We start from the raw sequence: 27,048 nt of genomic DNA, 5'->3' as shown, positions 1-27,048 counted from the left end.
TGGCATCTGATTTAAGAAGAAATATGTGGCAGATTCCTATTTACAACAAACCGACACCAGGGAGATACCTATAAGAGGAAAGGAAGCAAATTTCATGGAAAAACTAGAAGAAAATACCAGTGTAAATGTCAGCCATGTAGCCAGTGCATTGAAGGCTATATAACAGGGGCAGAAGGAATGTGCTCTTTCTGTGGATTTCTTGTCAGTTTTTAATTTACAGGTAATGGAACTTCTTAGGTATTTTTGTTCAGTGTCATAAACTTTGAAAATCTGTCTCCACCCCTCCCCCCACCAAAAAAAGCATCAATATTACAGAACATAATAAGTAAAAATCTTTATTAAACCTTTCTGTACTAAAGCTTTTATTTAATTTTGAATAACTATATAGGGTCACCCATACAACTGGGCCAATTCTGTTTAAGCTCAAAGGCAGGTGAATGATGAGAACAATGTTAAGATTCTAAAATAAGATAAAGGCAATAAAGAATATGAGCAGTGGAAAGCAATTTAGGGAGTAACAGTGGCAGCTTCCAGAATGACACACGGGAGGCCCCAAACTGCACCCTAAAAGAAAGCAGGTTAGCTGATGGCTTAGTGCGCTCAGCAGTAACAGTAGGACAGAGCCGAGCTCCTGCAAGTACTTCTGATAATTGGCCAGTGTCTTTTGTCCACATGGAGGTTACTGAACTTCTGATGTCCATTTCAAACTGGACATAGTACTGGCTAGTCAGAAGCAGTTAGACTAATGAGAGGTGAGATGACACCTAAATGCATACAAAGCTGTGGCATGAGTGGAAGGCCAAAAATGGCCCCCATACTGAGTCTGAATCAAAAGAAGGCACATAACAGGAAAAAGCATCCTCATTCTGACTTCCCAAGCCATGTAAGTTCATAGGTTGCTATTCAAGTTTGCACATATGAGAAAAAGATTGATGGTAGGTGTACAGAGATGATAGATATAGATAGGTAGGTAATATATAGAGAAAGATAAAATATATAGAGAAATATATAGAGAAAGATAATATATAAAGATACATAGATATGGATGGATGGATGGATGGATGCATGAATGGATGGAGAGATACATGGAGATATATATATATATCATATATATATCATATATACTGAATTTTACATTTAATAAATAGTCATTAGCATTTTAATATTAACTGAGTGAATGGGAAATTTGTAGAATATGGATCTGAGAATCTTTGCATGCATCATCCAGCTAAGTGGCAAAGGATTCCTCCCTTAGAGGAAAATCAGGAGCACATTTAAGATGAGTACAGGAGTCAACTGGTAAAACACGTGGGAGAGATACACCAATCTTGCTTGTACAGCTTTAGGTGACTCAGTAAGAGGGTTGTCAGAGAAGAAGCTGAAAGATTCTCAAAAATAGATGCTGTATATGTGTAGCTATTGGTGGTCTAAAGTCAGTTAAACAAAATCCAGGTTGTACAAGTTTGAAAATGAAGAAAATGAGAATGAAAAGGAAATACTCTGAAAGAGGGACCTGTAGGAATGCCGGGGAAGTTAGATCAGAATTGGGAAAGGACATTCATTGCCCAAAGCAAATAGACACTAGCAGTGGACCCAGTATTTGCATAGCACTGGGTTCACTTTGCATCTGAGGAAGAGAATCTCTGGCCTCTGGACCTGGTGGGTGCAAATCCCCTGCTCTTTCTGCCGTGCTCTCCAGAACCTGGTCTGCATTTCCACATTAGTGCTGTAGAGCATATCTCGGTCCACAATCAACCTTAGCATATTCCATTTACACCACATGGAGAAATAAAATGTATTTCTAATTGGTTTTCTAATAAGTACTAATTAGTTCAGGCCTTTGTGATCCATAAAGAGATAAAGAGTGAGCTTGTATCCTTCCATCACAGTGCTAAAGCTGCAGCTGGCAAAGCATCATGCTGCTTTCCCTGCCTATCTTTGGGAAGAAATTGCAATTACCTCAATGAAAAATCTCATTTAGATTTTGCTAATATGTATTAAAATCTAAGAGGTGAAACAGAGCAAGCAACTGTGACAGTCTCCAGGAGTGGTTGGAGGGGATCAGCCTGGGGCAACATTAAGACAATAACTGATTTTTCCAGGAAGTAACGTTTAAACTGAGAATTAAGTTGTGACATTTGTACAGCGTCAGCCATTTTAATGCATATTTGTACTGACAGACCCCAAAGGTGATATCTAAGAGTTGAAAGTCAAAGGGAAAAAGTTAATGCATCATATTGATTATTAAGGATGAACGGGTTTAAATTGGACTGGAGGTAATATGGGTCTTCAGAGATACAGAAATCAAGAGGATCTTCCAGCTGAAGAGTTAGTGCAAACTCCACAGAAGAGGTAGCAGGGACCAAGGGAAAAACTTTAGAAAGAGGGCTGCTCGTTCCACTTTCCTTGTGCTTTTATTAGGCACCAATCCAACTCCACCAAAGTTAGGTAAACTGGTCCCAGGATCTCAAGTACCTTCTCCATAAAGGGAGCCATAGAGACACTGCCTGGTTTTCAGTGCATGAAAACTCCCTGGGAATCCTCTGAGATGGTCTTCCTCTTGCTTCTGCTTTTACCTGCAAATGTCCCATGTTGGCCTGACAGTAGTTTCCACGACACAACATTTCCTCAGAGTTATTCTAGGCAGCCCGACTTCCTATTTCCTGTTCAAGGTCATCAAGTGTTCTTAAAGAAATAGTAACAATGATACCTTCTGGCACAGCTCCTTGTGACTCAATGCAAGAAATGTTTAGAAATCATTTGTTATGTAGTAACAAAACATAATCCATCCTTGTTATCTGGAACCAAATTGCTCTGGAAGAGGATACAGGCCATATAGCATAGTGCTCAAGCTTTAAGTCACATGTGTTAACATGAAATTAATCTGGAAGTTAAGGATGCTATAAACTGCGTCTTTGAGAATCAGTTGCTAATGGCAGCACAGGAATGAAAGTGTGTGGCAGAAAGTGAGGTAAGAAGGGTTCATGCAAATACAGTGAAATGCTGATTTTTATATTGAAAAATGAAAAATCAGTCTGCAATCTAAGTCAGCAAACTCATGAATGGAGCACATCAGAGGGAGTAGGGCATGGGAGAGGGGTTGAGAAAATAAAATATTCTGATAATAAAATTTTTTATTCTCAGGAATGAAGAGAAGCAGGAGCATTAGGAGGGTAGGAAGCTGGGGTTGTGTACAGGTTGAGCCGGAAATTATTTCAGCCGAAACTAAAGTCAGAGTGGAAGTGAGAAAGAAAATGTTCAATTTGTAAGATTTCTGTTCAGGAAGTGCAGCAAAGGTCCCATGGGGATAAATGTGGCCAGAGAAGGAAATGGAGGAATAATAGACGATTACAGGCTCCTGAGTCTGGGAAGCAGGGAGGTGTTATTGACAGTCATGAAGGGAAAGGAGGCGTCTGAAAAAGGAAACAAACAGAGTTCATTTTTAGGTTGGTTATTTGATGCAGGAGGAGAAATATTTACAAAGTCAAGACTAGAGGGAGGATGTGTCCAGGAAATACAGGGCAGAGGGGATTGCTACCCCCCGGGGGTGACTCCACTTACTCCCCAAATGAAGAAGTGTCTTAAGGGCCAAATTTAGCAGGCACTGTAAACATAGGAACATGAATATGATTGCCTGAGAGTTTATTCAACGGCCTCACCTTCCAGATTGTGCTGTTTCCTGTGCATCTACATTTTTGTACCTTTCAGGGCATTTGTCTGAATCGTGAAGTTTGTAAAATCTGCAGTTTGTAGATTGAAAGAAAGAAGCTGGGATATGGTTAACGAGAGGGTGGGGGATGAAAAAACTCTTGGGTAAAGCAAAAGGGAAAAGTCAGAATTTTCATGTATCAAAGTGAATGAAACTTTATAAATAATTAAAAGGGAGGCAGAATAGAAGTCAGATAAGGTTTTGACAAGACAAACACAAGACTGATTCTGAAAGTACAGAGGAAGTGGTAAAAACAGTGTGACAGAGGACAGGCTGTGAAGAAATGGAAGCAGAGTGGGTGGTAAGGGACCGAGGAAAAGGACAAGTGTTCTGGAAGAAATTGGGGACAGTGTCTCGGGAATCAGAGGCAAATGTTTGGGATAAATGTCACCCAGATGGCCATGGCCACCTGTCCTTTTCCTAGAGAAACAGAGGCAAACCCCATTCTTCTCAGCAGTTAAAGGCAGAATCAGGGTCTGAGGATTCCTCAAGAAGGGAGTATCTGAGGCTGATTTGTGCAGTAAGGTTAGAGGTTAAGGTGAACAGGAATTGACACATGAAGTGATCAATAACATGGAAGTGAACATAACATATGGCAGGAGCGTTAGGAGGGTAGGAACGCCACGTAAACCCACAAAGACCCAGATCTGCACAAAGGTATTGCTGAGACTGCATCCAAAATTTTTGAGATTGAAGAAAAGAACCATGTGGGCCTCATGCAGCTTGGATAACCTGGATTCTAAGTAGATTCCATGGATACTGAAGAGACAGGAAAGCAAATATTGAAGGCTATCAGCACACACGCATGGAAAAAGGCTAGAAGGTGGTGGTGATTTCTTGAATAGCATTCATTTTCTACTTTCCTCATGCTGCATTATTTTAAACTTGAATTGTTTTGTGATAAAAAAGATACATATTTAGTTTTGTCTTTAAGAAAGCCAGCTAACTTTGAAAATCAAGACAAATGGAGGATTAAAACATTTTAAGGTCCAAATATGTAAGCTGATAATCCTGTAAAAAATCTTTTTTCATGTAGTTCCATGAAAGGTGTGGCATTTTTGCCAGTAGGTCAAGAACTTTAAGGCAATGTGATTTCAAAATACTAAGAACAATTACCTATTTATTTTTAAAGTACTCAGTAGATAATTGCTGGATAGAGGGAATTGTGAATAGAGTTGAATTTTGCAGGTATACACTCTACAGAGAGGTAAGAGCTGGTGTCGACTACTAGAAAATCACATGGAACCTTATCTCCTTTGGTGCGATTTAATGGTTCTTGGAGGCCAGTGTTCATGACAGACTTCCATGCAGGAAGGTCTCTGTGTGTGATCTCTTTGAGCAAACAGGCCTTCTGGTTTCTAGGCTGGACTCAATTTCAAGCCTAATATCAAATCACCCCACAAACCATTGCAATGTCCCAGCAATTTCAGCATTTCTGACTTCCACTCTGTACATGACTCAGACTGCTCTGAGTATATGGAAGTGGCACCAAGTCCTCTGCGGGCCACGTGCTTGAAGTTCTGGCTACAGAATGCGGCAACTGAGACACGGATCACACATCAGTGCTCGCCTTAGTCTCCCAGTTCCCTCACCTACTTCTTCTAGACTCAGAACAGGGTAGAGAGAACCAATTGCAATTTATATGTGTTCTGCAGGGGTTAGACAGGCCTCCCTCTCTTGGTGGTGTGGACCGAGCCTGCTACATCTGGCTGGCGACTCTGATGACGGGGTCAACAGCAGACTGCCTGGGAGTGGGTGAAGAGCAGTGGGTGGAGCTGATCAAAAGGACAAAAATGGGGACAATCTTACATACATTAGCAGAATTCTAAAGGGACCCAGGCCCTCTTCTTGGGGCCTCCCACTTCTTTGACTACACGGGGCTCCTTCTTGCTCTCGGGACTGGGTACACCTGAATAGTTGTCACCAGGAAGATGCTCCAGAGGTTGCCTGGTTCTACAGGTGCCCCATGGTGTTTGTGAGTGAGGAGGGGGAAAGGCAGCTCTGGTCCCCCGGCCATAGTGACTCTTCTGTACCGTATGGCTTCTTGCCCTTGTGTGCGTGTGTGTATGTGCTTTCCTGCTTATATCCACAAATAAAATGTCCTCTCTCAGCTGTAGAGCCGGGGTTTTTTTCTGATTAATTCATACTGTGGCCTCTCTGTAATGGTGTTTCATCTTTTGCTTAGAACAGCAGGTATGAGTTGAGCTAATGTGGGGTGGAAGGGAGTTAGCCAAGTCTCCACGGGCTGTCCAAGGATCCCCCGACCCCTTTACAAATGGCTTACGTTTTCAGTGGATTTCTTTTGATTTTGTTTATGCCTCACCAAGGTAGAATATTTTGTATGCCACTCAGAATTTCATGAAACAGCCCACACTGGCCTGGAGTCTAAGTAACACCTTCCAGAGAATTCAGGAGCATCCAGTTATTCCTGCCACCACAGCCTGCCTGGTCATTTGCCACCATCAGAACAAAGCGTTACATCTGTTTCTCTTGCCTCACAAGGCTGCTACTCCAACCTCACTGCAGGCTTTATCATAGGCTGCTCTTCCTCTAACACCTTCTACACAATAAATTGCATCTATTTAAATATCTAGATCCCTTTGGAAACAGAGCCTGCTTCTGACACACACGAAAAGGATTTTCAGGCACCCAACCTGCAGGTAGTAATTTTAATAGCTACTAATATGAATTAATAATTCTAATAACCTCATTTCAGATGTGTTATCGGGACACTGGAGAGGGTTGCCATGGCTGCTGTATTTTATTGCTCACAGCTGTGCAAACTCATTTTGGCCAGCAAAATTCTCCTGTCTTACCTCTCCTTACATTGGTTTTCACAATCTCAAACAGTGTGGATTAAAACAAAACAATACAAAACTTGAAGGAAAGTTGTATTCTTAAAGCTCTAAGTACATAGTATTGACAAGTAATAATAAGGGATCCCAGTGCTTTCAAAAAGAAGCATGTGGTCATATATTCATGAAATCAAATCATTGCTTTGGCACACTTATCAATATCAATGTCCAATTTATAATTTGTCAGTAATTCTAAAACACCTTCTTTAAGTGCTTTGGGGGCATAAACAGTATTCCTTAATAAACTGCCCTGTTAGCATTGCATCCTACAAGGTTCTATGAAGTACATTAATTAATTCATAGTCTCAGATGGTAGCCTACAACAAACAAGTAAATTTTTAGCTAAGTGTGCAGGGCATGTGCTGGGCACTGTGTGAGCACAGGTAACCCCACGTAAATCCCATCTGACCTTGTCTTGTGTGAGCTCACAGCTGGGCAGATAAGATCTGTACCTAATAATCTTAATAAGACAGTTAACAGAACTTCATTTATTAAGCACTTGTTAATTGCCTACTACTGTGACAGTATTTTATATATACTTTCTCATTTAATCCTCACAGTGAAATCCTACAAGGTCATCATATTAGTGGTTTTAAACCATGCCACACATTCAATACGCCTGCTAACAGGTGGGGTCTATATTCTCTCCCCTTGAATCTTCACAGGCTTATGACTGCTCTGACCAGTACAACTAACTTATGTGAGACTACATGACTTCCAAGATGTTTTAAAAGGCCATGCGTTTTGCCTTAGTCTCTAGAACATTTGCTTTTGGAGTCCAAGAAATCAGCATCTCGTAAGAAGTCGATACCCAGATGTCACCATGCTGTGAGGAAGCTCAGGGCATATCTAGGTGCACTGGCTCAGAGTGCTAGTCAAGCCAACCCTCGATTCCTTAGCCCAGGAACTTCCAGGTGATTCTGGCAGCCTGGAGATTGCATTTTTCTAGCAGGGGCCCAGACACAGTGAAGCAGAGATAAACCATTCTCACTCTGTCTTGACTGAATTCCTGATCTACAGAATCCATGAGCATAATTAAATGTTTGTCTAATCCCTAAGTTTTGGGGTGGTTTGCTGTGCTGCAATAGATAACCAGAACACTAGGAAAGCTTAGAAACTAAACAGACTATGGCACACAGCAAATAGTAGGCCTGGGATTCAAAACTGGGTCTGTTTGACCCCACATAGCATGATCTTTTTACCATGAAATTATAAGCACTGTAAGAAAAATCTGAAAACAATGTTATAAAATATGAAACACAAGTATTTTTCTTTCTGCCCATGGTCATTACTGTGGACTCACTGTGGGCTTGCCAATCCTAAACACAGAAAAGCTGTGGAAAACATGTTGTGATCTTTAATTAAAGTATATTTTTTAAACCCACCCCATGTTACTACCAAATTTTCATGTATCTGATTTGAAAAGTGGCCAGCTCATTGCCTTTAACTTTCATCTGAACCCATATGGTGATCTGGAACTCAGTGTGAAACCCTCATGCTCAGCCCACTGCAGATACTCCATTGGAAGCCAATCACAGGAACGGTTGAACAGCTTCCTTTCTTTGTTGCCTTTTAAATGCTGTCCTCTTGGTTTTACAAACCTTGGCTGTTTAGATTTTAGATTTTAGAACTGCAAAAGAAACGCAAATCGGAAGAAGTTAGACCATGCTGCCATGCTGTCAGTGCTGAGAGGTCTCTTCACAGCCATTGGGAAGGTTGTGGTCCAAAAGCTTGAATTTCATTTTCTGATCTGCCTTTGCCTCTCTGCCCCACTTAGGCCCCATTAAAAAAGAAAAAAAAATGGTAAGGCTAACATTATATTCACGTAGAGGTTTGTAGGACTTATAAACATGCTTAATGAAATCGTGTGGGGTAAATTGCAGAATTTCCAGAATCTCCCACCTTGCCTTAGCCATTCACATTCAATAGGTGTTTACCACTGAAGCCTTCCCTCAGCCTTCTGGGGCAATCAGTGGAGAAAGAACCATTCTCTCCTCTCCTCCATTCCTGGCAGATAGTTTGTCTGGCGTCTGCCTGTCACCAAGGACCCACCAATGGAGTTCTTCCTGGAAGGGGTGGGCAGGAAGTACAGACAGCGCTGTGGGGGCAAGGTGTGAGCGAAGGCCAGTGGAGACAGACAGGACAGGCCTAGCTAGCAAATTTGAGCAAGCTGTGAGTAATAAAAAGCCTTTCTCCAAACCTACTCTTTCTGTTGACTTATTTTGGTTTCACCAGTTTCATAGGGAATTCCTACCAGGTCAGGCCCTTCCCCTCCAGAGCTACAAATGGGGATAATTTAATAAAAACCCCAAATCTCACTGGAGCTGAACTCTAGGCAACACACATGTGCACTTTGAAAACTCTTACAGGAAGGACTGAAATTTAACATCAACTCCATTTTCCGGGAACAGGTCAACTAACTCTGTGAAGCCTTTATAACGAGAGGTCTCAGAGCAAGGTCACAGGTGATAGAATTGCTTGTGCAATTAGTCGCCAAATGCACCTGGAAGCCTTTGGGAATAAAGGACTTTCCTTGCTGAGAAGTCTTATTTATTGTTAGTTATAGTTTCTCTTATCAGCTTCTCTGGTGTCTACAAAGAGCAAGGGAAAAATTATGAATGCTTTTGTAAAACAAATGTCCCACCAGTTAACAGTAGCACCAAGGAAGCTGATGGAGTGACACAACAGATGCCTTTGTCCACCAAGTCTGCACAGCACCTCCTGCATGGGACACCCAGGTGTATTACACAGACCTTTGGAGCTGGTCTTAGGAGACAGTGGGTGAGAGCTCCATGTTTGGCATTCCACCTCGAAGCCAAAGTATTACATTTCATCTGGAATTTGCATCCCTGAGCTTCCCTGGACAGGGTGATTGACTGTGATGTATCATGTTGGCCTTTCTCTGGCGCAGTGGTTATGTGAACCAGCAAGTAACAGGACACTGAATTGTAAACTGTTGGGATGGTCCTGAGACCATGCAGTGTCATGCTTCTCAGTGTGACAAGCTGGCTTCTTTTAGATGGCAAGGGACTGTGTGTAACACTTCTTAACTGACCCTTTGTGGTTGTTATGATACACAGGTTTCACAGAGAAAGAAAAAAAAATGCCACCATACTTTAAAAGAATATCAAACGTGACATTAAATATTGCCAGTTAAATTTTTTTCTATAGGGCTGTCTTCTTCATGGAGCTTGTGGTATAATTCTCCGCAGGTTATAAAAGTACATAATAACTTTTGACAAATATAGATACACATATTTCCCCACTAGCAATAAGTGGATTAGATGATATTTCAGATCTAGACAACCGTAATTAAATTACTTTTAACTTTACTGGCCTCTGTGAATTGATCTCTCTTTGACCTTCAGAACCCATCAGAATAAATGAAAAGAAAACATTCTCATATTTTTTCACATTAAAACTTTTACATGAGCCTTCATATTTGTATTCTACATAGATAATATGTCAACTGCAACCAGCCAATGTTTGCTTTTCTTTGTTTTTTTAAAAACCTGTAGTAATATAAATTAACATTATGTCAGAAAATACATTGGGTTACTGCAAATAAAGGTCATTTAAATTACATCTTTTAATGTTTTCACATTCATTTAAGAAAGAGAAAATATGTTTTAAATGAACATCTTTCCTAGACAGGAGTGTAAATATATTGATGCCTTTATCTTTTTAAAAGTACAGAGTAAAAGTACTGTCCAACGTAATGAACAAAAAGACATTTTCCTTAAATGGGCAAAGTAGTGGAGGTTTTCTTTACAATACCAGACCCTACAAGTTGTCTTTCATATGAAAGAAACGTTTTTTGCTCTTTATGAGGTGTCTTTGTGGTAAACACTGTAAAGGAACCTTTTTGCCATTTGTGCAAAGACAATGTTACACACTTTAAAAAAGATGTTGAATGCATTATGCTGTTTGCTTACAAAATGGAATTTCACTACAAGATAACCAAAGTGTCCTTTCTTAGATATGTATAGAATTCAAAAATTACAAGTAATCTAGACTACTGGAACTAACAAAAGCTTTTATTTTTTTCTTTCACTGCCCTTCCTTTTCTTTGCCTTATAGAAGACAATTTATGATTCTCTTAAATTAGTAAGCTTTCCTTGAGCATTTAAAATATAATCCTGCTTGTGAACATTTATGTACAAACTCCTCAGGGTCACCCCAATTATATAATTCCAAATATCCCTACCATAGAAATAATACTTTAAACTTCTCATCTGATAGGAATATCCACACATTTCAAGCCACCAGAAGCAGGATTTATGTCTAATTCAGTTATTTTGTGTTCTCCACAGTGGTTAGTACAAAGCTGTGCACGTAGGAGATACTCAACAAATGTTTGAATTAACTTGGACTATTGTATTGACCAATGCGATGGGTGATTGGTACTTTTTTTATTATAATCATAGATAAATAACACACAAAACATCATATGCTGGCCTGGGACTTTGTTGTTTTTCTGAGTAAATATTCATCTACCTGATTAATTACATGGTGGACAGTCTTTTTAATGAAAATATATAATCAACTTGATTAGCTACCTGATGGTTCCTATTGACCACAGGCATTTTGATAGGGTTTTGGCATCACCATTAGGTAACCGGTCTCCTTTATCTCTAGTCCTCTAAGGATACATTTCCTAGTTCTATTTTTTTCTGTCTACTAGAAAAGTCCTTTTGGCTAAGCATGCACACACACACACACACACACACACACACACACACCACTGAAAGTTTCTCAAGACAGCCTATATACAATTTTAACTATCAATTCAAGAGCTTCTACATAGGACAAAGGTTGACTGAAGAAGAAAAGACATATTTTACTTTCTGATTGTTTGATTTGGCATCTTCCATCATGCTAATCTTCAAAAACTATCAAATTCTCCAAAATAAATTTCAACAAAGAAACACCTCCCCTCTCTGGCTCTTTCCCAAGGCTGATAGTTTCAGAAGTCTGGCTATTCCTTACATTATTAAGGTGGCTTCTGTTGAAAAGGGCTGTGTATTTCACATGAAGTCAAAGAAACTGGCAACCAGAGAGGTTAAATAAAAATTATGATAATGTGGGCAAAGTCTGAGTCAACAGACTCAAAATTGTTTTGTCAGTAGCTTTCAGTTCATCCAAGAATCAAAGTAGGCTTTACAACAGCAGTCATTCTTTCTTACCCTAATGAAAATCTTGACATAGAGGTATTTTGCAACCTTTCCCTCTTTCCCATAATGTTGCTTTCAGTTATTCTGTGCTTGTGGCTAGAAGAACCAAAGCCAAAATAAAACCTAAATTACGTAAATTTTGTATGATACAATTTCCCCAAAATTATACCCCAAAGATCACTTAAAGGGCCATACCATCACTGTTGAAAAAATTACATTGCATAACACCTTAACTTCCTTTTCATATTCATGTTGTCTAATTATACCCTGTGTAGTTAATTTAATACCCCCTTTTTTTCTCTGTCCTCCAATCTGAGGAACCGGGCCTGCCTCCTATGACCTCCTCTCTTTCCCCTTCTGAAAACCAATTGAAAACATTGTTGCTTGCTGCTGAAGGGGAATTCATCCATTTGACATAAAATTACACAGAAATTCCCAAGTAGAGGATATAAGACATCTCCTGTGATGTCAAGGGAGTTTCTACAGATGGCAAGCCTAAGAAACAGCAGCCAGTTCTTGACCACAACCCAGACTCAGCTGTGTTGTTAATAAGAGATCTGAGTACAGGGCAAGCTTCCTTTCAGTACAACTTTTCTGGAGGAGATACTTCTACTGTACACTCTTGTCTCTCTCCTTATTCACTTGAATAATCACTAGCAGCAACAGAAACCTAATTACCCACATCTTCCTCTCTGTATTCTTGGGTAAGAATGGTACATGTCCTTCCTTATGAATGCACTACCTTCTTGACAGTAACTGGTGCAAACTTATGAACAGAAATTCTGAGCAGAGGCTGGAAACCTATGCAGCTGGCCCTGGGCTCAACTCAGTGGCATGTTTCACCTGTCCTTCTGCACTTCCCTTTAAGCTGCACATGAAGCCAGGGCAGGCTTCCCTAAAATGTACCCAAGGGACATTCACACCATCTGGCAGCACTGAGAATGTCTCCCTAAGCTCTAGGGTGCTCTCCTCACTAGCTTACACCAATTGTAAATTATTATCCATAAAATAATGGTAGGAGAGACAAGGGCAGCCTCAGGATCCGCTGTACAGCCTCCATTAGCAAATGAGATTGGCTTTCCTATTCATGTGAAAAGTTCAAGGAGGCAATCTTGTTAAACAGCCATTTTGCATAAAGAAATAATATGCCATAATGGACCTTTTCAAATAACTTTGATGTTTTCCAGAACAATTTATTAATACCACACTTTGGAGGAATAAGGGATGAAGTCTCACTAGCGGGTACAATCGGCAGTGGTTGGGCAGTTGGTGATGGCTCCATAGATTTCACAGATTCTGTCTGGGACACGCTTCGGTCTTCTGCTGGAAGTGCCTATTTCCCCCCACTGCCCCTCCCATTTTATCTTGGCAACGTTTACATCAGAGAAGCAGAGTCCTGATGTTGAGTTCTCTATAAGTAACAACCCCAGCAATAGTAATTAACTATGATGTGACCTCTCCTCCTTTCCATTCCCCCGTTTAGTACCCCCTGACCTTCTTAACACCAGGAACATGGGGTGGGGGGGGGGAAGGAGGGTGACAGTGTCATGCCCCAGGTTTGCAAGAGGTTAAGTTAATAATTTAGCTATTTGAAGTAGTTTCCACAAGCAAGACCCAGAATTTGGCTTCTTGGCTGCATTTGTACCTGCCTATGAACACCTGTGTGCCGCACTCACCCCAACCACTGCTTAACAAACTCCTTCACAGAATTTGCCAATTGTACTTGCTTCTAACTGTACCACTCAGCCTTCTGTCCCACACTTTTGGGAAATGCACATGGAATAAATGCCTCTCAAGCACTTTCCATTTCTCTGTTTTGGGTATGTTCTCAGAAATGATTACTTCTTGTTATACTAATTAATAATACCATATTTTTGTAAGTACATTCTGCAGAGTATGTATCTTGTAGGTTGTTAAAGGGGCCCCTTGTGGAACAAACTCTGGAAAAATAAAGTTTTCTTTACCATGGAAATTTAATATATTACAACTCATTTAATATATTTTCTTGTTTCGTGACTCTTCTCTAGAGTTGTATTGCATTTTTCAAACTCACTTGAATTTTGTCAGGGAACATCTTTTGTGCATGCTTTGTGCACCATCAGGAATTACAGAGGGACAATTGATTTTTTTCTTTAGTTTTGACTAGCTTATGTAATCTAAGGTGGCTTGAGAAGCAGTAAGTAGGGAATGAGATAGTAAAAGTTCTGCGTTCTAGAGATTCTCTCTTTTCCCAGTGTTGATGAGGCACACTGCCACACTGGAGGGGCTCATGGAACAGGGCACGGAGAACAGCTTCCCCACCAAGGCAGCGGGGAGCCTCAAGCAGGCAGCCCTCTGGAGCCTGAACCCTGCCCACCACCTTCCCTGGCTGCTGTGCCAGGGGAACTGCAGATCCTGGACCTGCACCTTGACTACAGCCTATGAGGCACCAGGAAGCAGAGAACCTGCCAGGCCTGACCCACAGAGACTGTAAGATAATAAGAATGTTAAGGCACTAGGTTTTGCAGATAATTTATTATGAAGCAATAAGTAACATAAATTTTGGCCTAGAGTTTAGGATAATGTGAACCAGTGTCTCAGTGGGATTAGTGTAGAAAATTATAATTGAGGATATGAGTCCTAGGCAGAATTTTAAAGGAAAAAAACAGGTTACTTTTGTTAGGAGAAGAGAGCATATTCCACTTACCAAGAAAAGAATGTTCCAAGGGCTTATAATGTCCATCATTGCAGAGAACGCTTTCTGAGAAATATTCTTATTTATTATATGGCTGGCACTATAGGGAGTAGAAGAATGAGTAATTTTTCTTGTCCTCAAGGAACTTTGTCTCTAGAAGAAAAGCAAAGAAATAACTGAGCATTTATTTCAGAAGCGGCAGTGAAATAAAAGTATAGCATGCTATAGAAGCTTCACTTCCTTATGCGCGCATGGGACAGATTAGTTCCGATGGACTGGAAGGAGACAAGCAAGGAAGTGTACTTGCAGGAAATGCCAATTGAATTGGCCTTGAGGAATAGGAAATAAAATACTAGTATTTTAATAGATGGAAAGGGTGAGTGAAAGCATTCCCCGGGGGAAGAGGACAGCGGAAGAAAAAGTTCAGAAGAAGTACAGGACAAGTGCAGTGTGTTCAGCAAGTACATGAGGGACATTAAAAAGGGTACCTCTGAAAACAGAACTGAAACAGAATTTGAATATTCAAGTGGTTTCTGTATGTGCTGGGTGGATTTCCATTTCAACAAATTGTATCAAAGGAATGACAATTTGGTTAGCAGAACAAAAAAAGCAGTCTTCATTTCCAACCTTTTGTTCTCAGCTCTAAGTTGGCCATGGGGAGTAACCATATCCCTTCAGTTAAGCTTGACCACCCCCTTTAAAAATGACCTCAAGAGGTCCATGGGTTTAGGCCCAGGACTTAAGATAACATGGAATTGGAACCATTCAAGCAAAAGACCACCAAACCCTAATCACCCCCAGCTAGGATTCCACATTGTCCCTTGGAAACTTCTCATGTTTGAGACTAACAGCCAGGTGGCTTGAGTTGACTCTGCATTTCCCAGTGGTTAATTACCCGCTCTTAAATTGCGAAGATACTTAAGTCTTTTCTGAAAAGTTCTGAGTTCCTTTGATTTTTCTTCGTAGGTCCTTTTTCTAAGTCATTAATAATTGTCATGTTCTCCTCTGGACCTAGTCCAAATGTTCAATGTCTCTTTAGTAGTAAAGACCCTATCTTGGCAGAGCACATTAATAAAGGGGCAAAATGACGGGTGGAGCTAAAGAACAACTTGGCTTTCACATTTCTCACCAGACATTACGTGATGTTTACTTCCTAATGTCAGGACCATGTCACAGGCCCACATTTATTCTGTGCATCATGACTTCCAGAGCTAAGAGATGTTTTGGCTCTAATGAACAGGTCACTAAACTTTTCTTCTGGGTCATAGAATTTAGGAGTTATTGCCCTTCAGATGGGTTATATTGTACCAAGTAGCCAATGTGATTAGAATTTTAATGTTTGAACTTTGAAAATGAAGCAGCGGTAAGGCTGCCTTCTACTCGTAAAGTAGTGAGAACCAACCCAAGAACCTTCAAAGGCATTGTCCTCGGTGACCTCACAAAAACACCCTGCTGGGGATGCTGAATGGGTCCTAATTCTATCATTGGTTCTGCCACTGAGAAAACTAAGGTTTGATATGGTAATTCATTTACGTAAGTAAATTCTAAATGGTGAACTTCTAAAAATCTAATCTAAACAAACCCTTACAGGGTTTACCTCTTCAAACAAATGGTTTACCTCTCGTTTCTCCACTCAGTTGTCAAAATATATAAGCCCTAAATCATTAATAATAAAATTCAATTTAGTTGAAGTATAGTAGAGAAAATTTAGACCCTACTACTTAAATTGGGTTATCTGGCTGAGACTTGAATTATCAGGTTGTGATTGGAGGGTTGGTAAGTTGCTTCTGTGCATGTATGTGCAGGGCAGCCAACAAGTGTCTGGCCACTGTTAGCAGGGTCACAACACTCAGCTAGCAACATAAAAGAAGGTGCTGGCAGAACTGCTGTCTTTTCTCAGAACACCACCTCTCTCTTAGGTGGAATCCTGTCCCCTTAATACCTAATAATACATATTAATAATGCATATCATGCTCAGTGATGAGCAAAGAGATCTCTAAGACTGCTCTCTCTTGAAGTAGGGGACCTTCCTTTTCCCCAAGTTGACAGTAAATGAGAGTACATCTTGCCATCAATCAGTCGGTCTATCATATATCTATATCTATATCTATCTATCATTTGTCTATCTGCCTACCTACTCCTAGGACTATATTTTTGGTGGAGAGGTCCTACTTTGCCAGAAGAACCTGTTTTTATCTCCACCTTTAGAAATAAAAAATTTATTTTTAACCAAACTAAAAAAGTAAGATTGCACAACTGGTTAATGGCTGAGAAGGCCTAGAGAGGCCTAGAGTGCACATGTCTTACCTCCAGTGTTCCATTAAACCACACAATTGGTAGTGAAAGTGAACTGGGAACTCTCGTGCTTGGGATCCACATTACTACATGATTATACTGTTTTGTCATCATTAAATTATGGACGTCATTGAGTGGTAGGAATCAGGAATTGCACAAAACCAGTCAGCAAATTGTATTCTAAGTATTCCCTTTGGAATCAATTAAAGAACATCTTTAACAAATTAGCCCTTTTGTTTCATCATTAGAAAGGAATACATAAACAGACAATTTAGGCAATGAAGTATTTTTTGCTCACATTAATTATTGCAAATTAGCTAGAGAATCTGTAATAAATTGCAAAGTTTGGCACCTTATGAACTTATTAAAGTGAAAGCTTTCCTCATAGCCTTTAAATTATTTATTTTCATGGCCTAAAATTATAATTTAATAGTTTTATTGGCATGTGATAGTTTTTAAATTACAAGAATATAGTCATCTCACTAGTTACATATATAACTGAAAATTGCATACAGCATGTTAGAGCAATATAAAGTAATGAACAAATGCTCAAATCAGATTGCTTATAGTTTTTCAGCTCTTTTGCAAAAGAGATAAAAAGCCTCTTTCCCCAATAAACCACTAATTTATACCAAAGGACTTCTAAGAAAACTAGCCATTTTATTACTTCCATTTGATTTTGTGAAAATTTCATTTTGTATTGATTTTTTTCCTTTTCCTCATTCTTGCAGTTGAGCCAAACTCTTGATTTCCTCTGTGACAGAAAGAGGAAACAAAGAGTGCATTCCACATTTCCTCTCATTCCTCAACTCTCCTTCACAGGACTACCTCTTGAAAGAAATATCTGTAGTGATCTCTGCCTCCCACCTCATTTCAGCATCCAACCCTCTCCAATCAGCCTTCTAGTCCCATCATCCTCTGAAAGTGCTTTTCTTTCACCAATGGTCATTGCTTTTTCCTTTTCTAACTTGACTTCTCACTATCTTTCAAAACACTTGAACATTCCCACATTGTAAAACACTGTTCTGCTCTTGGTTTCCGTGACACTGTGCTTCGCTCCCCTGCCTCAGCTGCTGCAGCTGCTGCTTCTTAGTCTCCTCTACTTGCTCCTCTTCCTCTGTTCAACAGCCAGATCAAAATCCCAGGCTCCTTCTCTTCTATGTCTCTCCTTCTTCCATAGGTAATCTTACCAAGTCGCTTTGCTGTCGCTATCATATATATGACAGTGAATCTCAAATCTACAACTTTTGTCCTAATCTCTAGTTATATGACTTCTACATTTAAATGACTCATAAGCTCTCAACTTGGTGTTCAAAACAGAATTCTTGATTTCTTACTATGAACACATTCCCAGCCTGCCCCTTGCCAGCAAAATATTCTGGCATCTACAAGCTGCTTAAGTTTAGAACCTAGGTGTCATCCTTGACCTCTTCTATTCTCCCACTCCCTGTTTTCAGTCCATCACCAGATCTGTCAGCTTTACTCCCAGGACCTATGCCAAACCCATCTACTTCTGCTCATCTCCCACTACCCCACCTCTCCCTAAGCCATTATCATCTCTCAGCTGAAACACTGCTGGACCCTCTTTAGTGGCTTCCTTAATTCTGCTCTTGACCCCCTTCAATCCATTATCTACATAGCAGCCAGAGAAACTGGGTAAACCATATAGTCTAATCCTGTTTTAAAATTCTCCATTGGATTTCCCTGCACTGAAAGTAAAATCCAGTATCTGTATGTTGGCATTTGAAAGTCACCTGATCTGGCCCTGACTGCCTTTATGAGCACTGCTGGCAACCCTTCCTCTACTCTCTGCAGCCACACTCTTGGTGGGAGCTCTGTTAGCCTGTGTGCATGGATGAGAGAATGCAGTGGAGCAAAGCCCCTAAGTGCTCCATGATGAACATTTTTTAAGCTACTAAAATTTTGAGGTTGTTTATTGCTACAGCATAACCTAGTCTGTTTTAGCTGGTAAAAGGAATCATTTGTATATTCATTTATAAAACACATATTTCTTGGCCTGTGTAGTATATGTCAGACATTATTTTTGGAACCATGAATATAACTGGGGATAGACAAAGTCCCTCCTCTCATGGGGTTTACATTCTAATGGGGAAGAATAACAGAAACAAATAAATAAATGAATAGGATACTTCGGTATAATGAAATGAGCAGGGCATGTCCAGCCATTCTTCAAACTCAACTCAAGGATTACAAACCCAGATTACCATGGGCAGATATCATAAACAGAGGCAGATTACAGCTCCAATAGGCTACAGAATGTATCCAAAACAACTGTGAAGTTAAAATTCTTTGAATGAAAGATGATAAGTGAAATTAAAGAACAATCTAGCAATTAAAAAAATTATTTAAAGAATTCTCATATTTAAAGAAAAACATCAGAACTCACATTAAAAAGTCATAGAACATTCTGTGTAAGACAAATGAGAGAAAAAATATCATATTTAAAACACAATGCAGAATAATTTAAAACTCTAGTCAAATGTAATACCTAAACTTTCAAAATAAAAGATTACCTAGAAATGAGCAAGAATCATAATGACATCAGACTTTTCAATAGCCACATTGGAAGAAAGAAGATAATGGAGTAACAGTTTCACAATCTAAAGGAAAAGAATTTGAACCTCAAATTTGTTTTTAATCTAACTAAGCCATTATTTGAATGCAAGGGAAAAATGATAAACTTTTTAGATATTTTACAACTCTAAATGTTTAATTGCATTCTGAAAGAACTTTGGAGTACTTAAACTAGGAAGTAGAGAAATGAATCAATGAAAAAACAATGAAATATTGGCAACAAGGCAAGGGCAAAATTTTAATTTTATTATTTATTAAGTAAATAATGACTATTAAGAAAAACTGTAACCTGTAAATATGAAACCAAAACAGTAAGCAGAATAAATTGATTGACAAGGGAAGAGTAGAGTTCTAGTCCTAACAAAAAATACATAAGACATGTATAAAGAAAATGTTTAAACTCTGTTGAAGGATATTAAACAATATTTAAACAAATGAAGAAATGTCACATACTTTAAGATGGGGAGACTTAATATTTTAAAGATGTTAATTTTCCCCAAATAAGTGTATATGTTCAATATCTTCCCTTTAATATCCCAGTAAAAGCTTTAATAGAATTAGACCAAATATTTAAAATGTATGTAAAAAAATAAATAGCTATAAATAATACTAAAAAAGAAGCACTTCATGGTTTTTTCATTCTACTTAATATTAAGAGATATTTCAAATTCATAACAGTAAAATAATTTAGTGCTGAGAAATTATCAGACAACTAGAGCAATGGATCAGAAACTAATCCATATATATAGAAACCTAATATATGATAGTAGCAAAACTATAAACCATTGAGAAATATCAATATTTAAATAAATTGTGCAGGGGAAATTAGCTCACTATGTGTACAAAAATCAAAATACATGCCTATCCCACACTGTACACCAAAATACATTTCAGATGGTTTCATGTTTTAAGCATGAAAAACAAATACACATCTATTGACATTGTTTGGGGAGAATTGTTTCTTCAATAACATGCAAAAATCACACATCATAAAGGGAAATTGGTGGAATTCATTGAATAAATATAAAATATTTCTATTCAACAAAGGTGATAAACCACTAATTTATACCAAAGGATTTCTAAGAGACTGACAGATGTTTCCAATTTACATTACTATTAAAGAATTAGTATATAAGGTATACATGAAACTATGTCAAAACGAAAGAATGAACTCAATGGAAGTGAAAGTCAAAAGGCTTATGAGATACTCAACTGTACTATGAAGGAGAGAAATGCAAATTAAAGCAACAGTGAAATCCACACAGTAAGCATTAGTTTGGTAAGCTGGACAATATCAAGTGTTAACAGCAGATAAAGGGAATTAAGGCAGAGGCAAACCTTGGCCCACTTGCTGGTAGGAACACAAATAGATGTAGCACAGTAATTTCAAAGTGTTTTATGAATTTGAATGTGCTAATACCACCAACCCAGTGGTTCTCCAAAGTATGTATCTTCATAAAGCCCTCATAAAGATTTATAAAGGAACATACATCTGGATTCTTGTAACTATGTTGTTTGGGATACAGATACGGAACAAAACTTCAACATTTATGAATAAGATAATGGATAACTATGTGAGATATGCAAATGATGGAATACAATATACTGGCTAAAGTGAATGAACTACGTCTCTGTGTATCTTCATGGATATATCTTAAAAGCATAGTGTTAGGTAAAAAAAGAAGCAAAATATGTAGTTTAATAGCTTAATAGCATGGGGGCCTTTGAAAGATGGGAATGGAAGCAAAAATTACAATAAAGCAAAAGAAATCCTATACATGAACTAATGATGGATGACCATGAACTCACAATTGCTTGTGTGCCTTCAGTCCAGAGCTGGGCTGCCAGAGGATGTGGGGCAGAAAGTCAAGCAGAGAAAACTCGGTAATGGGACAATATGAATGAGCCTGGGGTGGGTGGGGCTGGAAAGATCAGCTCATCATAGATGATATGTATGCTGAAACATGAGTGATGAGCAGAATCACACCTGTCAGGCAGTGATCTTAGAGGCTGGCAGATGGTTAAGGTGCCAAGACAAGAACAGATAGGTGTGTTGAAATATGAAAAACAGAAGAGCAGGTCAGGTAAGCTAGTGGGTGGGAAATGGGGGTATAAGGGATTGGAGAAGCCAATGAAATCATGAGTGTCTTTGAAGACCATTGGGAGAGGTTTAGAACCTGTTTTAAATGAAATGGGACATAAAAGGAGAACTTTAAGCAGGACTGACATGACATGATTTATATCTTCAAAAGCTCTCTTCAGCTTATGAGCAAAGAATGCATTTTGGTTGGGGGCAAGAATGGAATCACAGAGGAAAGAAAGGTCCTTTTTGCAGCAGGCAAATCATTTGGGTCAGTCTTGACCACAGTAACACTTAACAATAGCCTAACTGTTGGCATTAGGTTCATTTAAATATAGAACTGCATTTGGGCAACTATGAGAATTACTGATGGAGGTCAGACTGTAAATGTTATGATACTACCTCACAAACAAGGAGAGAAAGGAGGGAAGGAGGGTCTGAGTGGGGTCATTTCTTTATTTTTATAATAAGAAATCAATAATAATAAATGTGACCTCCATTAGTTAATCCTTTAAAAAAATTTTATTTTAATGTAACTTTATACGGAACATTTAAGAATAATGTCTTTTAGAGAAAAAACATTATCTGAAATTGACTAATTTCTCCAATTTTACTTCGATTCATTTTTCCTCTAATAAATTTTATTCAAGTTAATTTTATTATTTGCTTATGTAATCATCCCTTTTCTGTTTACATGTATGTAAATACATGTACAGGTGCACATATGTGCATGTCTAGAATGGTGTGAAGAAGGTTGGGCCTGTGTAGTAGCCTAGGGATGGCTTTTTTCTCTCTCATTCCTTATCTATAATTTCTCAAATTTTAAAATAACAATCAAGTTCCACTTCTCCAAAAACAAGTGATTTCAATACTCTAAAGTTTAGACTAATTGAAAAGGGAGGAAAGGAGGAAAAAATTCTAGTTCATATAATTTTCTAAGTAAAAATGACATATTGCACATCACTTTTAGGACAGTGTCTTTCACTTAGTACATGCTTAATGAAAGATAACAAAGATTATCAAGAGCTTTATTTCCCAGACTTCCAAGCAGAGTCTCTGCTGCCTCCTTTGATTTCTTTGCCACAGTGAAAATCAAGGCAGCAGCTAATGCCATTTGCTTACTGTCAATTGTAAAACTAAAAATATGTAGCCTTCTCTTCCTCTTGTAAGGACACTAGTCCTGTGGGTTAGGGGCTCCACCCTTATGACTTCTCTTAAACTTAATTACTTCTGTAAGGAACCCATACAGTCACTGTAGACTTAGGGCTTCAACGCATGAATTTTGAGAAGACACAATGCCGTTCACAGCAACTCCCAACTTTTTAAAAGCTGTATTTGTTTTGTTTTAAAACTAGCATTCACAGATACTAGCTTAATTTTTAAAAACTACTTTCTATTGGAAATAAGAGTATGACTCTTGAATGTATACTATTGACAGAAACCTTAAAATGCTTCTTACTAAATCCACCCTTTCTCCATCTAGGCCATCCTGGAGCGATCGACCTGCTTTTAGCACATCTAGCATGATGATTCCAACTACAGGCTCCTGGGTGGCTCACTAACATCTCTTTCAGACATTCAATCAAACTTGAATTATGGATACAATGAAATCATCAATTAATTTTTTTTGTATCTGGCCATATTCAAAGCACCTGCACATGCATCTTTTGTTTGACCATTTCAGCATTTGTGAAGTAGAGAGAAAATCTTGTTCTAATTTTATATAGGAGGAGAGGTTAAGTGATTGAACAACAATAAAGAGCAAACTAGGAACAGAAGCAGCAGTAAAACCCATTTTTAAAAACAAGTGGCTTTTGTTTTTTCCTGTGCAACATTTCAACAGTTAAATAGGTACTTAGAAATCATTGTTTCTATAATAAGTTATCGAAGAAGTTAATATGAGAAAATAAAAAAATAAGTAAGATGTTATTTTCTCTCCTCAAGGGGCTTACATTAGCTTCCATGATATTTTCTGCAATCCAAACAAAACATCCCTGCATGAAGGCAGCTATGCCCTTCTATTCCTCCTTAAATCAACTTTCTCTAGGAGTATCCCATAATTTTGAGTTATGGTTTAACATTCATTTATTGCAAGGATTATAATTAAAGTGAAATTAATCTCTGACAAAGCCATGTCTACACTGATCCACTAAATCAAAAATTTTGAGGGTATATTTTACTTTTATTACTTCTTTAATAACTAACTTCTGGTTAATCAAACAAGTACTGTAATAAATCCATGTGAGTCATTGATGATAACATTAGATTGACTTTTTCTTTACAGTATTTTGAGTCATGGCATGATTTTGATATTCATACCTCCTCTGGGGTTTTGGTGTTTATAGTACCACCTTGACTAACAAAATTTTGAAAAATATTTCTAAGTAGCATAGCAAATTAACAATCAGCCTTTCCATAGTTCACATACTGCATTATCATTCTGATCTCCAAAGATGAAGCAGTTTTTCTCTTGTTTAAATTACTTTCAAAATATTTACTGAAACATTCCTTAAAGATTTTTTTCATTCAATGAAAACTCATAAAAATTCATTTATTCTGCTGACAGAAGCTTATTTTCAGTATAAGAGCTTATCTTTTCAGAAGCAAACTGTTGAATCATTGATATTTCTCTTCATGACATCTCCTAAATTGCAGATGATTTAGCTTCAGTATATCTTTAATGATAGAAATCACATATAAATTGGGTTTAAAATTTCCAAGGATAGTTTTGAGGATTACAGTGTATTTGGTCATTAGAGAGTCTGAAAATACCAAATTGACCAGGTCAGATTTGATGGGTTTCGATGGCTGTTTCATTACAGCCTATGTGCAGAAACTTACACATGTTCAAATGGCCTTGCTCCAATGTGGGGAACTGCTTTAGGCTATTCAAAGTCCATGAGATAGCTGATTATGCTTGTATTAAGTAAAAAAAAAAAAAAATCAACAAGGATTACAAGAAACCCTGTCCAAGTAGAGTTTGACTTTTCCATGTTCCTAAAAGCAGACTATAGCTTCTGATGAATTACCGATTATGCTTACCGCTGCTTGAATCAAGTCAGAAGCAATTTAGCTGCTGCTTCACCAACATGTCTCTGCCACTGCATTGATGCATAGAAAGTTTTGAATCTCCTGCAATGATTTTCCTACTTGGGTGAAGCCCATCTGGCCATGCCCAGCCAGCCCTACCTATCTACAAATATTCAGGCTTCTTCATATGGACTACACAACACAGATAAAGCAATCAAAATCTGTTAGTGGTGGGATGATCTGTCTGGTATTTTCAGCCATCTTAATAATTAGGTAGCATCTGAATCAATCATTGAATGACTCAAATTGGTCAGTAATGTGACCAGGATTTCCTGATGATTGGTTTGGTGCTTTGATTTCTAGGACCTATTACAGAAATAGTGAAGTTTTGACTTGGTTCTCCAAAATATTAATATAGCATAGCTGTAGGAAATAATTCCTATCAACATAACCATGCCAGTGATAAGGGTGAGAAGTCATTCACTCAACACATAAGGACAACCATTCTGATAGAGTTTGGGGAACATTTTTTGTTTTATAAATAAGAAAAAGTTTTCATGAGAAAGAAGTTATGTTTATTCCAGCAATAAAAATATTATTCAGATATAAATAGATTTATCACTAAAAAATAATATGCCTACTTGTCTCACTGCTCTCCACCACCATGTATAGCCTAAGAGACCAAGACCTAAAAGAGTGAACTATTAAAATTTATATTAAAGTGCATATTATTAGACAATTAGGTAAAATTAAATGGAAGTGCTTGACAATACAGATTAAAAAGGAATTTAGAGTGTAGAAAGCTCTAAAATATAAGGCATAGCAAGAAAATTATGAAATGATTATTAATTAATCATAAAATACTATTTGAATGCTTTTTATTCTGTGAAATTTTTCATCTGACAAAAGGCATAGCCACCTCTTCACACAGGATTTCTTCAATGCCTGAAGATAAATATCTGCCAGTAGCCTTTAAACAGTGCTTGTCATGTTTGCATTTATGAAGCAGACTCATCCATAAATTAAGTTTTCCTAAACTGTAGCTATGAATTAGAGTCCCATGAAATGTGCTATTGCTCACACACTCTGGTGGGATGTTGCTATCAGTTCAATTGTTTTAATGATAAATTTCCTTTAGAAAATGGAAGAATCTGTTGACAGACAAAAACAGGGACTAACAATGGACTATTTAGACTTGCAAATGATGGAATATTTAATTATTCCAAAATAGCACTCCCCAGTTAGGGTATGATCATTAAATCCATCATCCTTCAGTTTATATGCATGCAACATTTATCATGTCTTCCTCAAACAGGAGTCAGTCATCTAAATATAGATTTTTAGACCATCCATTTTAGCATGACATTTTATCAAAAGCCTGGAATTTCATTTATTTTCTGTAACAAAGATAAAGTGTTTGTAAACGATGTGATAAGACCATAAAGGAAAGGAAAGTGAAATCCAGTTTCATACAGAGATAAATACAAACTATAAAGATGCTACCACTATAGAAAGAGAAAAATGAGAGACAGTTTGTCAACAATAGCATTCCAGGTAAGAGTCTATGTTCTCCAGATATGATTTTTAAAAGTACATGGCCAGTTTTAGTTCTCTGAATTTGTTTGCAAATTAATTTGTGTTTAGACTCAAGACAGAGGTAGCAAGATCAAGACAAAATTGTACTCAGTATATTTGAATTCTGTCAGTATTCAAATACAGGAAAAAATATGTATCTTCCACTTGAGAGATACATGTATCAGAAAACAATGTTTTATGAAATTATGAAATAATTTTTTTCTGCAGACTCATTTTTCAGGAGATATGTTGTGGATAGATATTCATTATTTGAAGTCCGATTGGAGACACGTTATGTTTGGACCCAGCCAAAGATGTCATGCGAAGATAACCACAAATAAAAACACAGTAATTGTCTTAGAAATGTCCCTTCTTCTCAAGGAAAGCTTGTGGTATGAGAAATGCTTGGGAGGGATTTATAAGCCAAGTTACCCAGCAAGGACCTTGATGGGGGGAATTTATTTAGCTCAACATTACTAACTACCCCTCTTGTCAATCACCATTTTATAACCCAGGAAACTAAGGTCTAGAGAAGGTAAGTGACTGGCCCAAGGCCACATACTGATGTCACAGTCCTTTGACATGACTGGTGTAAAACCTTTGTGTTCAAGTTACTGAAAATGTTATTTTAGTCCATTACTCTGCCAATGGAAAATGTGTGTGTCTGCACATATGTGCATACGTGCCACTGAAAAAGGGTATCTATGCCTTTTAACCACACTATGAACTTGGGAATTAAGTGTCTAATAGCTTGCCCTAAATAATTGGACCAACTTTAGAAAAAGTTTCAACTAGTTTTCTTGAATAGTTTTGGACATCCTATAAAAGGTATAGAAAGGCTTCATTTTTTCTTTAAAATAGTTGTGAAAGGTATGCATATGTACAGAAAGAATGTTCAAGAGATCCTTATTTAAAATACAGCTAAAAACTGCAATAACTTACTAGAACTAACAGTAAACCCTCTCTTATACTCATACTTGGCCTTTTCAAACCAGAAAGACTTACCCGATTTCCCTGATTCTCTGTCCCATCCAGTCCTCCTGTCCCTGAGCCTTGCTGTT

Source organism: Manis javanica, chromosome 2, assembly GCF_040802235.1.
Source record: "Manis javanica isolate MJ-LG chromosome 2, MJ_LKY, whole genome shotgun sequence".
Taxonomy (NCBI): Eukaryota; Metazoa; Chordata; class Mammalia; order Pholidota; family Manidae; genus Manis; species Manis javanica.
Note: the sequence above shows the minus strand (reverse complement) of the source record.